The 13,431-nt window shown below is 51.1% G+C and overlaps 1 pseudogene; it reads left to right on the top strand.

Annotated features, from left to right (window-relative positions):
• Window positions 1-1,927: 1,927 nt before the first annotated feature.
• On the top strand, window positions 1,928-11,699 carry LOC108529448 (ATPase family AAA domain-containing protein 3C-like; annotated as a pseudogene).
• The last annotated feature ends 1,732 nt before the right edge of the window (window positions 11,700-13,431 follow it).

Genomic DNA, 13,431 nt, shown 5'->3' on the forward strand with positions numbered 1-13,431 from the left:
ACCCTGGTTTGTTTCCAAGTTGCTTTCATAGCCCTGCCCAGCCAAACATCCCTACAAGCAGAACCACGGAGCCCAGCCCCCAGCACATCTGGCCCTTGACTGCACAATTCTGGAGATCAGGCTGGAGATGAGCAGGGGTGCTGGAGGGAAGTTACTATTTGTGGGCCCCAACTGCCCCTTCTCCCTGTGAGGGAGAAAGGCTGAATCCTCTTCACCATTCCCTGCCAACAGTCTCTTCCCTGGGACATCGTAGCACAAGGACTGGCAGAGCCTCTTCCCTGCAGTCCAAGAGTCTTGTGAGTTCTACAGGAGCAGATTCCCATTCAGAAGCAATCTGCCAGCCTTCAGCCTCCCAGGAAGAGCGCTAGATGCCAACTCTTTGGAGGAGATGCTCTTGTCTACAGGAGGGGTACCATGCCCAGGAGTGATAAGGGCACCCCCTGGTCAGTCCTAGGGTCAAGGGGTACGTCAGCAGGCCATAGGAACCTTCCTTCTTCCACATGGCCAATCCTTGTGGGCCCAACTGTGTGCCTTCAGATAAGCACACTGAGCTTCTTAACCAGGGTGGCCCCCCGGAGTTGGGGGCCTGCTTCTAGGAGGCTCCCATGTTTAGAACATCCTGCCTCTAGTAGCAGCTGCCTGTCAGGCTGCAGGTGACTACCCAAGATGCTCCTGGGACTCCCGCGCAGTGTCAGTCTAGGGAAGTTAGGGTGTCAGTCTAGGGAAGTTAGGGTGTCAGTCTAGGGAAGTTAGGGTGTCAGTCTAGGGAAGTTAGGGTGTCAGTCTAGGGAAGTTAGGGTGTCAGTCTAGGGAAGTTAGGGTGTCAGTCTAGGGAAGTTAGGGTATCATGAGAGGCCTCCATCCACAGGGATTTTAGAGACATGCTCTTTCTATAAGATAAGCCTGTAACACCACTGGTCACTAACACCACTTAGGAGCCCTCAAAAGCCTTCTGAGGAGTGGGATGAAAATGGACTCCCCACCCCCAGGATTGACAAGGCCGGGAAAGATCCAAGAATTGCAAGGACAAGCATCAGAGAACTACTCCAGGCTTAGGAACGGCTGCCTAAGGAAACTGCACCTTGCCCAGAAACGCCAAGTCTAGCAAAGCCAGGTACCACCTGTTCAGTGCAGAACAGAAAAAGGGTTGTAAGTAATGAGACACTTCTCAAGTCTGATCCTTTAGGCACCAGATCTGAGGGACTGATGGATCCCCTTTCAGGTATTGTTACCAAACTGAGTTTTCCCTGAAGTCAGAACAGACCTGAACAATGTGGGTAGAGGCTTGTGAAGCAGCTCCACTTCTAATTTCAATCATGTATCTGCCACGTGGACTGTAGATGTGATAGGGGATTTTATTCAGGGGCCTCAGGAATAAGTCTTCCAGCTAGAACCACCTCCAGAAGCAGTTCCTCAAAAACCTAAGAATTACCATATGACCCAGCAGTTCCACTTTTACCCAAGATAATTGCAAAAGGATTGAAGCAAACCCCTTCATATGCCCAATGTTCACTGCAACACTATTCATGACAGCCAGAACACGGAAACCAACCCCATGTCGATACCAAGAAACCGACATCTCCATGCAATGGATTGTTAATCAAAAGCTGATATGCAACAATGTGGATAGAAATTGATATGAACCAGACAATTATCTTATGAAATATCCAGAATAGGCAAATTTAGAGAGAGCAAGTAGATTGGAGGTGACTGGGGGTGAAGGGAGAAGGAAAACATTACTACTTAGTGGTTGCAGTTTCTTGGTGGGGTGAAGAACTAGTTCAAGTCAGTGACAGGTGCACAACATTGTAAATGCGATTAATGCCACCAAGTGTAAACTTCAACATGGTTGAAATAGAAATGTTTTGTTCACCCAGTCATCCCCGTATTCTAATACCTGCCCTCCATGCCTCTGCACCCACAGGCCATGTCGAAGGACACCATGAATCTGGTACAGATGAAGGAGCAGACTGCAGGCGGAGCAACAGTCCAACCTCAAACAACTTGTCGATGAGAACTTACGGAAGCAAGAGTCGTGCAGAAGCACCATCAGACCCTCTTGGCGTCCATTAGGACAGCTGTCACCATGTTTGGGGAAAGATTCCGTGCCTCTGTGACAGACCGGGGCACAGTGACAGCCACGGTGGTTGGGCTGACGCTGCTGGCTGGCGGGGTCTACTCGGCCAAGAATAGAACAGCCGCCGGGGCCCGCTTCATCGCGGCTCGGCTGTGGAAGCCGTCCCTGGTGAACGAGAAGTCCCGCATCACGGTGCGGGAGGCCCAGCGGCACCCCTTTCCAGGTCCGCCGGCAGCTCCTCAGTCGACCCCAGGACGTGCTGCAAAGTGTTGTGCCAAGTCCCAGCCTGGAAGCGCGGGTGCGCGGCATTGTCATAGCAACAAGGAACACTGAGAAGAACCGCAGCCCATACGAGAACGTCTTGATGTACGGGCCACCAGGCACAGGGAAGACACTGTTTGCAAAGAATCTCGCCCTGAACTCGGGCATGGACTACGCCATGACAGGCAAGGACGTGGCCCTCATGGGACAGGAAAGCATGACTGCCATGCACAAGCTGTTTGGGCCAATACCAGCCGGCGCGGCCTCCTGCTCTTCGAGGACGAAGCAGACGCCTTCCTTGGGAAGCAAGCCACTAAGATGAGCAATTACCACCTCAGAGCCGCCGAGAACGCCTTCCTAAACCACACGAGGCAGCATAGCAACAAATTCATGCTGGTCCTGTCCAGTCACCACCCCAAGCAGTTTTACGGGGACATCTGCAAGCACATCGACAGGGTGGTTCATTTCGACCTGCCAGAGCAGCAGGATCGGGAGAGCCTGGTGAGAATGTCTTTTGACAAGTATGTTCTTTAAGCCGGCCACAGAAGGAAAGCAGCGTCTGAAGCTGGCTCAGTGACTACGAGAGTAAGTGCTCAGAGATCGGTCGGCTGACAGAGGGCATGTCGGGCCAGGAGATCGCTAAGCTAGCTCTGTCCTGGCAGGCCAGGGTGTATATGCCTCCGAGGACGGGGTCCTCACCGAGGCCATCCAGGAGCACCAACAGAAAACATTCCTGAAGGCGGAGGGGCCTGGGCGCGGGTTCCAGCGCCCCCTTCTAAGTCCAAGGTGATACCCACACCTCATGGACCTGGCAACGGACCCCTCCTTCCCCTGCCTTGCTGGCCCCTGCACATTTAGGATATGCTCCTGGGTGAGGCATGGGCTGTTCCCAGGGCCTCTGCACACCAGGATGTCTTGTGCTGGGGGTTGGTCTTTCTGCCCCCCCCAGAACAACCCCCTCTTGTGGGCACTGGCTAGGGAGGGGCAGGCCTCCATCCTGCTCCCCAGGAGACTCTTGGAGACGCATTTTCCATCTGGCTCAGAGGAGGAGGGGGAGGCTTTGCAACCCAGCCCCTGCCCAGGCCCCTGGGAGGGTGGGTGCCGGCTGAGCCCCCGGGGCAGCAGGAGCCGGGCGGGCAGGGTCTTTGTTCTCACTCCCACAGCAGAGCCAGATGTGGGGGCGCCTGCCGGGACTAGACCAAGGTGGGGCAGCCTGAACACTGCTTCCAACCGTGGCCAGGAAGCAGGGAACCTGGCCGGCGTGTCTGAGGCCACACTCTCAGCTGGCTGGTCCAAGCCTGTGGCTGGAGCTGGTGTCTGTTTAGGTAATAAAGTCCCACAGTTGCCTCAAAAAAAGTTTTGTTCAGGTTCATTTGAGTTTAATATTTTGGAAAAAGCAGCTCACCTACTTGGTGATGACGTGGCTGAAAAGGAAACCCACCTGGATGTGAACAGATTTTCCTGACAGGGGTTACTGTCTGATCATCGAAGAGCTTAGAATTCAACCCCGTCTTGAAAAAGCTGAAGCAACCTAGAAGTAAACCATTGAGGGCCAACGATGGATGAACAGGGCAAGCTACTGGCCAGCAAGTACAGAGCTAGTTAAGAGGACCGTGTCACAGCCAGCAGGGAGAAGTACCCACAGGAACAGCTTTGACTATCTGATAACAGCATAGGCTCAATGTAGTCCAAAATGAGCTCAGACTCCAAGGGACCGTAATGACTTGGGCTTTATTTCCAGGAGCCCCACACCTAGTCTCAACTGAGAATGGAAGAATCTCATGCCTCTGGCAGGGGAAGCTATTTTGAAATATACCCAGAACTCTAACAAGGATTGTGGGCTACTTTACCCAGGCCCAACCGACCCGGGGATAGGAACACAAGCTCCTGCTCTCTTGACCATTCCTGCCTCACTTAAGTATTTGAGGTAACACTTAACCAGGAGTTTTCCAAGATTAGGAAGCTCAAATCCAAGTAGCACGAGCAAGACATCTATACCTAGAACATAAGTGCAAAGAAATCTAAGAGCAAAACCCGAGTGATATGGCAGGACCCAGCCCAGGTCAGAGGAGCTGTGGAGCCTACACTCCCCCATGGGCTGCTGTGTACTTTGAGGCCACACAACCACAGGCAAGAAGAGCTCAGATGCCAGGAGGGTCAAGGCATCCAGAAGGCTTTCTGGAGACAAGTCAGCATAATAGTTCCAAGAGCCACCACCTCCCTACACCTTAGGCCTGCATGCACTTGACCCATTCCATTATGCTCAGGCATCTTTCTTCCTTCTTACCTCCAAAGATAGTGGCAACAGCACCCGTGAAGAGCACCCCAACATCTGAAAGCTTAGGGAAGAACGGCCTCAAAATCCTGGCATGCCAGCCCCCAAAGCACGTGCCCCTTGTGTTCAGGGCGAGGTGTGATGTGGTCTGTTGGGAATTCGTCTGGCAGGACTCCAGTACATTCTACAGAGCACCCACTGCTGAAGGTAAGGACAACCCCGAGATAGGAAGCAGGCACACAGGATGAGACAGCCCTGGTTGGGTCCACCAGGCCAGGGACTGACAGCAGACAAGCATCCTCTCCAACCCTACTAGGGCTGCATAGCGACTCTTGCCCTGCATGCCTCAAGTCAGGCTCCACTGAGATTGGCAAGGGAAGAAAGGGTTGCAAACCTCACTTCCTTTCACTCATTGCAGTGGGCTATCAAGTGAGGACAGCAAACAAGGCCAAAGAATCTTATCTGATGACAGGGTATTCAACTACTGAGACTACAGTAATCCCCCATCGGTGCAAAGACCATGCTCCAAAAAGGTGTGCCTTCCTCTTCTCTTCGGCAACATCCTGGGACAACCCTTGGTAAAAGAGCCCCATCCAGCTCAGGGACATCTGTGGACAGCCTCATGCCTCCAGGGGCCCTTCAGTGAGGAAAGCCCATGAATCACCACCACCCTCACCTATATACCGATTCTGTTGCCAGTAGAGACTTAGGTATCATCTGCCACGGACATGACTTGAACACCAGTCTGATGTAAGAGGTCAGGCGACAGACATGGAGTTAGAGCCAAGGCCAGTAAAGACTAGTTGGAGCTGGTATGAATGAAGTATCTTCAGAAATCTATGTGGGATTATGAAGTCAATGCAAAGCCACTACGTGATAAAAACCATTTTGAAGTACTATAGATACCCTATTGGAAGAGATGAAATTCCTAAGATCAGTTCAGCCAGAAGGCAGCGACAGCTGACGAGTTTATAACCACCTCAGGATCAAGGTCATTAGAAGTCTGGAGCTTGGGTATCAGAAGTGAGTTATTTGCCCCCTCTTCTGAGGGCCAGATCTATGACCCACCCCTCCTTCCTCATCACTTCCATCTCCTTTTCCTGGCATCTTGAGATGGAGTGCACACTGAGAAAAGGATCAGCAGGGGTATGGAATCCAGGAACATCCCAGACACAGGTGGTCACCCAGGAGCTAACAGCCTCATCCCACTCAAGGTAGAAGAGTCCTTAGCTCTTGAAGGCCCTCTATTGAGCACTCTGTCCACCATGAGAGATGACCAGAGGAACATGGCCCCTCCCATGTGTCCCTGGTCCAATTGTCACCCTGGTATACTTGGAATCCTGGGATCTAGCAGTATGTTATTCAGCTGTACTTCATAGGATACTGAACTCTAACCCTCAACACCTCCAGAAGTAGTTGTGGGATGTTTTTAGATCCTAAACAGACAAAAACAAGTCTGTCTTCATCAGCACTACACTCTACTTCCCTGCCTTGAGCTCCTAGTCAGGCAGCAACTACATTAACAAGGTACAACTGACATTCATCAGGTGAGAAAAACCAGAAAGCTGGAAACGAGGTCACTCACATGGCATCCTTGCATAGTAGGGGATGGGGTGCAAGTTCCAGGAAAGACCTGCTTTGACAGGATTTCTGCTGCATCCTGTTTGAGCCCCTCTCCCCTCAACACCCAAGGACCACCTTGAGAACGCTTCCTAGTCTGCACAGCCTAGGAAGTTGGCTAGAGATAAAGGCAACTCTCCCGGAAGCCTGAAAATTCTTATGCAAGTTAAGGACCACAAGACCAGACCAGGAAGCAGCGTTGAAGTGACTAACAGACTTCAAGGCTGCTGGAGGTTGTTGGAACCTCTACAGGTACCAAGTCTCCTCAGTTCAATATGCTCAGGACATAATGGAGACTGTCGTGTTTCCTGTGATGACAGGCTTGGGCTCCTGCCAGGTTCCTTTCCCAAGCTAGGCCAGGTGGCCTCCTGGTGTTTCTACCTAGCCTGTCTGCCTTAGGAAAAGTCTCAGCTGAATCTGCCTAGAAGGGGGTCTCTTTCCTAGCATCATGAGCCGACTTCATATCCTTCGTAGGAAGGGGACATCCAAGCCCTGGACTACGAGCTCAGTTTTGGGGACCCAAGCATCTGCATGCCCAAGGCAAGATTTCCGGATTAGGACATCCCCCTGGTTCAGCAGCAGATACCTCATGCTGCAGCCGCCCCACACCCCACCCTCAGGCTCAGCTCCAGGACATCTCACTTTAAAAGGCAGGCAAAAGTGGGAAAAATCCCACGTCAAGTGGGATGCCCCCCAGCACTCCCCACCCCAGACAGCTGGTCAGCACCACCCATGGAAAGATACCCTGCTTGGTTATCAAGCCACGTCAGTCATTGGCTGCCACTCCAAGACATCAGGCAGTAACACCAAAAGATAACCAAGCTTATCAGTTATCCCTTTCCAGGCAATTCCAGGCAGTTCCAGGCAGGTCCAGGGACGCCTCGAGGTCTACAGCCCCCCCCATGCTGCACTCAGCCATCAGGATTCCACAGGAAATGAGAATCCCGTGAGAATCCCGTGCTTAGCTTGAGAACTCCAGCCTATGTTTCACAAGGGGGCAGCAAGGCTACCAGGCCTAAGCACCCCATTAGGACACATCCTCCCCACAAGGGGCTGAGCAAGAGCTGGACTTGTCCGGGGTGAGATTCCCAAGCACATGCTGCCGGTAGGATCAGGGTCACATAGGACATCTCTTAGTAAGTCTTGTCCCCATGTTCAGCCAGGTCACAAGTCTTGGTTCTACGTAACATGTTTGCTAGCATCTCATTCCATGGGGGAAACATGTCTAATTACACCCCAGAACTGAGCAGACCTGGCACCCATTTTCCGAGTTTAACTCCCAAAAGGAAAGTCCTCTTCAAGGCATACAGATCCTGCCCCCAACTGTAGCCCTTTCCTAGCAGCTGCCCTGCCTAGAGGGCCCCCAACCCGTGTCCACCTGCCTCGGGTCCTCATTGCCTCAGTCACAGTAGGCCAGAAGTCCAGGTTTTCAGTGTTTATGTCCCTCAGCAATTCCAGAACATGTTCCCATGTGAGGCCTGGTAAGGGCAGTTTGGCATCAGTTCAGTCTTGGAGTCACCAATCCACATCAGAGGGAGGGCTCAGCATAGAGCCTACCCAAACACAGACTCCAGAGGGCATGGATGGAGGTGCGTGGATGGAGGCATTCCTTAAGTGAAATACTGACGTCAGCAGCTCACCCTCTGCCCACCTTGCCCAGGTGCCCCAGCTCTCCCAGGACAGGACTCCAGTTGATCTCGTCCCATCGTGGTCGACATTCTCACCTTGTCAGATGTTTGGTGGTCCTGCTCCCTCCTGTGCTGAGTTGACTGCTCCCCACTGGCTGACTGGCTGTGTCCTCAGGGCTGCCCCAAGTCCCGTCTGGGGCTCTTCCCTTCCATACCCAAGGTCTTCAACAAGGAAGATGACACTTCAGAAAGCAATATGAGCCCAGCTAAAAGCCTTCCTTAAACTGTTTACTGGAAGAGCTGGGCACAGGAGGTTCCGTGAGGTCAGGCCATGTGACTAAGTTAGACTGTACCCTTCCCCTCTTGGAGGCATTCCTTCTGGTTTCCTTGAACTTACCTCGAACTACATTCATTTTACATCTCATTGAGGCTGAGATTTCACTCAAGCCCTTCAAAAGCTGGTAGGATCCAGATGCCTGCAGTCGACTTGTGTTTCTGGATCTCTTGCTTTCCCACCACTTCTTTGGACCTGCCAACATCAGGTCACATTTGGAACAAGGATACTGGCAGACAAGCAAACCATGTATCCTGAGTAAGGAGGAAAGCTGGGGCAGGTCCCTGCATTTCCAAGGCCACCTGTGTCCATCCCCACTCCCCTCCCAGGCCATCTCCTTGCAGCACAGCCTTTTTAACCGCCATTCCTGAGATCTAGTCTTGCAAAGGACTGGCAAAGAATTGGAGCTTAAACCAGAGCAAGAGAGCTCTGCCTCAGTCTCACCAGCACAACCACTGTCCCCATACAGTGGTCACAGACCTGACCACTAAGTCCCAAGGCTGCCCACGTCCAACTCCCACACAGGGTCCTGTGTTCCCATCTTCTGTATAACCTGCTGCAGAGCGAGTGCAGCACCCTGAATGTGAGGATTCTTAGCCTATCAAAGGGGCCGTGAAGGATGAAGATTCCTCCCAGTGGGGCATAGCTTTCAGAGGCAATCGATCTAATGGGATCTTCACTGCCATCATGCAGGAAGAACTAAATCCGATCCAACTGACAGCAAACAAGAGGTGAACAAGTTAAACCCCAGCAGGATCTACTCAGTCCTAACTGAAAGGTAGAGAGCATTCCACGTGGCTTGCCTTCCATGTTGCCCTCTAGTGAGGGTTCTGGTGAGAGTTCACTCATATTTACCACATGTTGCAATGGGGAGAGTTTTACTGGGTGGGAGCTCAGGTTTTCCCTCAGAACAGCAGCAGGCAGCTTTTCCATAAGGATCTTCATACTGGATAGCCATCTCTGAAGGGATGGGACCATTCCAAGTCCTGCAGTCCTGGCCTTTGGAGTTTGTCCCCCACAGCAGACCCAATCCCACATTCTGCCATGTTTTTTCTCTCCATCTGCATTCCCCTAGGATGTCTCGAGATGAGTGCTCACTGAAGGCTGTTCACACTGAGGACATTCAAGAATTTCTCTCAGTAGCGGCAACTCCGATTATGGGATAAGAAACTACTGGAGTCTCAGGAACTATAACGGTCCTTCCTGGTCTGGCTCACGGCACAGCGGGTGAGGGTCAGACTTGGTCTGTCTCATTGAGCCCCCAACCAGGAACTCCATTCTGGAGGCTCAAATATCTGTATGGATTACACGGAGAAAGGCCCAGCAAAGCCATGCTCTTTGCATTCCGCAGCTACTGCTCCACAAAAGGCTACTGATTCTTGTAACCTGCTGATCAGCAGTCCAGCATCCCTGTGATGGAGGCTTAGTGACAGGCAGGGTCTAGGTATACCCAGACATAGAAGGGAAATAGCGGCTGCTCAGAATGACAAGTAGGGTCCTGACACAACCAAGTCAGCTCCCCTCGCTGTGCTTGACAGAACACCCGGAAGTCCCAGACTCCAGCAAGGCCAAGGCTCAAGGATGAGGTGTACAGAATCTGCTCAGAGTGCAGCATCCAGAAGAGTTAGCCAGCCTTATGGTGGAGCAAGTTTTCTGGGTAAATGCCATCCTCGGGTCAGAGCCCACGTCACTAGGATCAGCCTCCTGAGCACTCTCCTGGAGGTCACCCTGCAGCCACACTGCATTCCTGCACCCATCTGTGTGCTCTCCAAGAGGTCACCCTGCAGCCACGCTGTGCTCCTATGCCCACACTCGTGCCCTCTTATCAAGTCTGAACTGCCCGTTCCCAAGCACGACCCCTGCCTAAGGGCAGTGTGGCTCCTCTCTGCACCACTAGCTCTGGGTGTGTGTCCTGGCTTCCCTGCCTCCTCCCATTAAGCCTCTTTAGAACAGAGAAGCAGAAATTGGCTCCAATTCTGATGTCTGCTGAGACAGGGTTTGGACCAGTCTGTTTTAACATCTAAGGAACCCTTTTTTTTTTGAGGCGGAGTCTTGCTCTGTCGCCCAGGCTGGGAACCCCTTTTTAAGTCCAGTTGCAGCCTTGGACCCGAGAGGCCTCCAGCCAGAGCAATGTTTGCTACTTCAGCTGTTGGGGAGAGTCCATCATGGCTGTAACAGGTGACACCTTCAGCCAACTCAGCCCCAGGAGTTTGTGCAGCCCACATCTGCCACAACAGATCAGCAGACACTACTCTAGCCAGCCCAGGAGGCTTCCTCTCCCAACTTATTTGCCTCCTGCTGCGAGATCATAAAAACAATGCTGTGGGGGCCAAGCAGGAAAGCCTCTGCCAGCTAGGAATTTCAGCCGGAACTGGGTTCTCCCCATGAAGACCTCAAGGGGAGGGAGATGAGGCACCAGCCCTCCAACACAAGCAAGGAAGCTCCACTCAGGGGAGTGCACGTGAGGAAGTACACTGCAGGGCAGTGTTTCAGGGCAGCCACGCAGACGCAGCGCCAAGACAGAAGCTAGGACAGGTAGGAACTGCCTTCACTACCCACGCTAGCTTTTACTTCCTCCTGAGAACAAGATTACGAGGGCAAAGTCTAAGGTCAACACAGCTCCCCCGCCAAAAGGGTGGGTGGACAGTCCACCCCCACGGAAGAGGTGAGTATACTTATCCCTTCACCCTAACATCCCTGAGTAATTTCCCCTTAACACACAGCAGCTTTTCCTAGGGCCAAGTACACACCACCCAGACTCTGGCACCAGATTTCCAAAACACATCCAGAAACAGCTTGTCCTATTGGTCAAGCAAGAAGAAGCTTAATTCTCAAAAGCCAGCACAGTTGTGCTGAGAAATGTCAGCATTAAAAGAATGCCAGAAACAGCTAGGCTTTCTAAAAACGAACAGGGATTACCAAGTTTGGCAGAGATTTGATCTTCACACAAAGTAGAGAGCTATGATTCAATAAACAAGAACTATGAGAAAATCTAGTAAGAAGACTTCCTGAAGTTAAGGGTTCAAGTTCTTAAATGCTCTTGACTTGTGGTTTTAAATGCAGCAATTCAGTCATCTTTTCCATGTAGGATCTACGGTTTTACAGGACTGAAGCACTCAGCCACACACTGGCTGGTTTCCTCATCTCTACATTGGAATCACAGTGGTTAAGAGGATAAAATTCAAACTGCTTAGCACAGTCACTCATTCAACCCAAGTACTTACAATTAGCCTGAGAAGCATGAGAAATTATGCCCACAGTTCTCCAGAGAAGTCCCTGGATCTGCCGACTTGAGCATGGCAGTCACCATGGCAGAATAGAAGTCATCCCTCTTGGACTCCAGGCCAACTCGAGTTTTCCTGCAGATTCACTAGCAGTTACCCGCTGGATCCCTGCTGCTCCATCTACATAGCCCACATTAACACAGCTGCCAGCTGGATGTCCTGGGAGAACACACATTCCCCCCAAGCTCTTTGCCAGTCTGTGGGACTGGATGACACATGAGCCAAACCTTTAAGCAAAGTCTCTAGCGACCTTTCCCTGCCAAGACATCTCAAAAGGCTTCCCAAGGACATTGTCAGGGAGCTGTAATGCCTCGTCTAGTCTTGAAGGCCCCAATTGCATCCCCCCACAACCCTGTGGGCTATGCTTTGACGGCCAGCCCTCTAGTAAGTCCCGATAGCCCCTGGCACTGAGTGGTTCACTGGGTGTGATGGTCCCAAGTGTCAACTTGACTGGATTGAAGGATACAAAGTATTGATCCCTGGTGTCTGAGGGTGTTGCCAAAAGAACATTTGAGTCAGTGGGCTGGGAAAGAAGATCCACCCTTCACATCTGGTGGGCACAATCGAATTAGCTGCCAGTTAATATAAAAGGCAGAAAACGTGAAGAGGAGACTGGCCTAGCCTCCCAGATATATTTTTGTACTGTGTTAGATGCTTCCTGCCTTCAAACATTGGACTAAGTTTTCGCCAAGGTTTCAGAGCCATAGGACTGGCTCTCCTTGGCTCCTCAGCTTGCAGACAGCCTATTGTAGGACCTTGTGATCATGTAAGTTAGTACCTTAACTATCGTATATTCTGTCCCTCTAGAAGACCCCAATAACTGAGCTTGCACACACCTTGTACCTGCAGAGCAGTGGTCTGCTCCACCTGTGGTCTGCACACTTCCCCTACCATAGAAGGGTTTTTTTTTTTTTTGCATCCCTTCAATGTAAGATGGAGCTCCAAAATGCCACTTCTACCAAGTCCTTCCAGGTCATAAGGGGTAAGGAGGCGCCCCTCTTGCATCTGAGCTTACCCACATTCTCTAGTTGGCTCAAGATTACCATCTTTTCACCTCCCTACAAGTAGGGCCTCAGCGATTTGAGGTCTTACACTAGGCCCTATGATTCTCTACACAGAGCAGAATGGTTGTGCTTTTCTGTGGACTCGGGCACCTGGTATTCCTGGGTCTTAGTCCACCTTGGCCTTTCAGCTGAGACATCTTGGGTAGTTGTGTACTGTAATACCTACAACATAGTAAGAATTTGATAGACACATGTTGATTTGTCCCATACCTGAGAACATTGTTTGCAAAGCACCTTGATCTGTTTCCAAGTCTCAAAAGCCAGTCCTGCCAATTGTCTGGTTTTTTATAAGTGAGGTAGACTCCGGTGTTGAGCAAAGCTAGAGCTATCGATACCTTGTCTTGTTCGACTGATAGGTGCAAGACTCACCCACATTTATACCCTGTGTGCATCTGGGTCAAGAGCTTTCCATCTGCAAGACTAGATTAAAAGCTTGTTCCAGATCAGCTCAAAAGGACAGAATGACAAGGCCAAATCTACTTAAATTTCAAAGACTACGTGCATAAGTGACTTCAAGCAGCAGCTGATTATCAAGAGTCGCTACCTCAAGTGTTTTATCTGGTATCCTGTCAAACCAGTTTTGATCGTTAGTGATTGTTAGAATGGAAATTTGTATCTTCAAGGCCAAGATACCCCCCCCTTAAGCCTAGACCTAATTTACCAACACTAAAGTTTATATACTATCTTAGCCCTGTTAGTTCAGCCAATTCCCTTTAACACAAAGCATAACTTAGCTCATTATCATCCTTAACAAGCCAGAGGGAATTGGTTTGCTACCTAGTCAGATACAGCACTATGGGAACTAACTTTGGGACTAATGCCTCAACATTAAAATGAGGATGTCAGTTTTCATTCATGTGGAATTAAAGATAGCAAGTTGTACATTCT

Source organism: Rhinopithecus bieti, unplaced genomic scaffold (assembly GCF_001698545.2).
Source record: "Rhinopithecus bieti isolate Rb0 unplaced genomic scaffold, ASM169854v2 scaffold_865, whole genome shotgun sequence".
NCBI classification, from domain to species: Eukaryota; Metazoa; Chordata; class Mammalia; order Primates; family Cercopithecidae; genus Rhinopithecus; species Rhinopithecus bieti.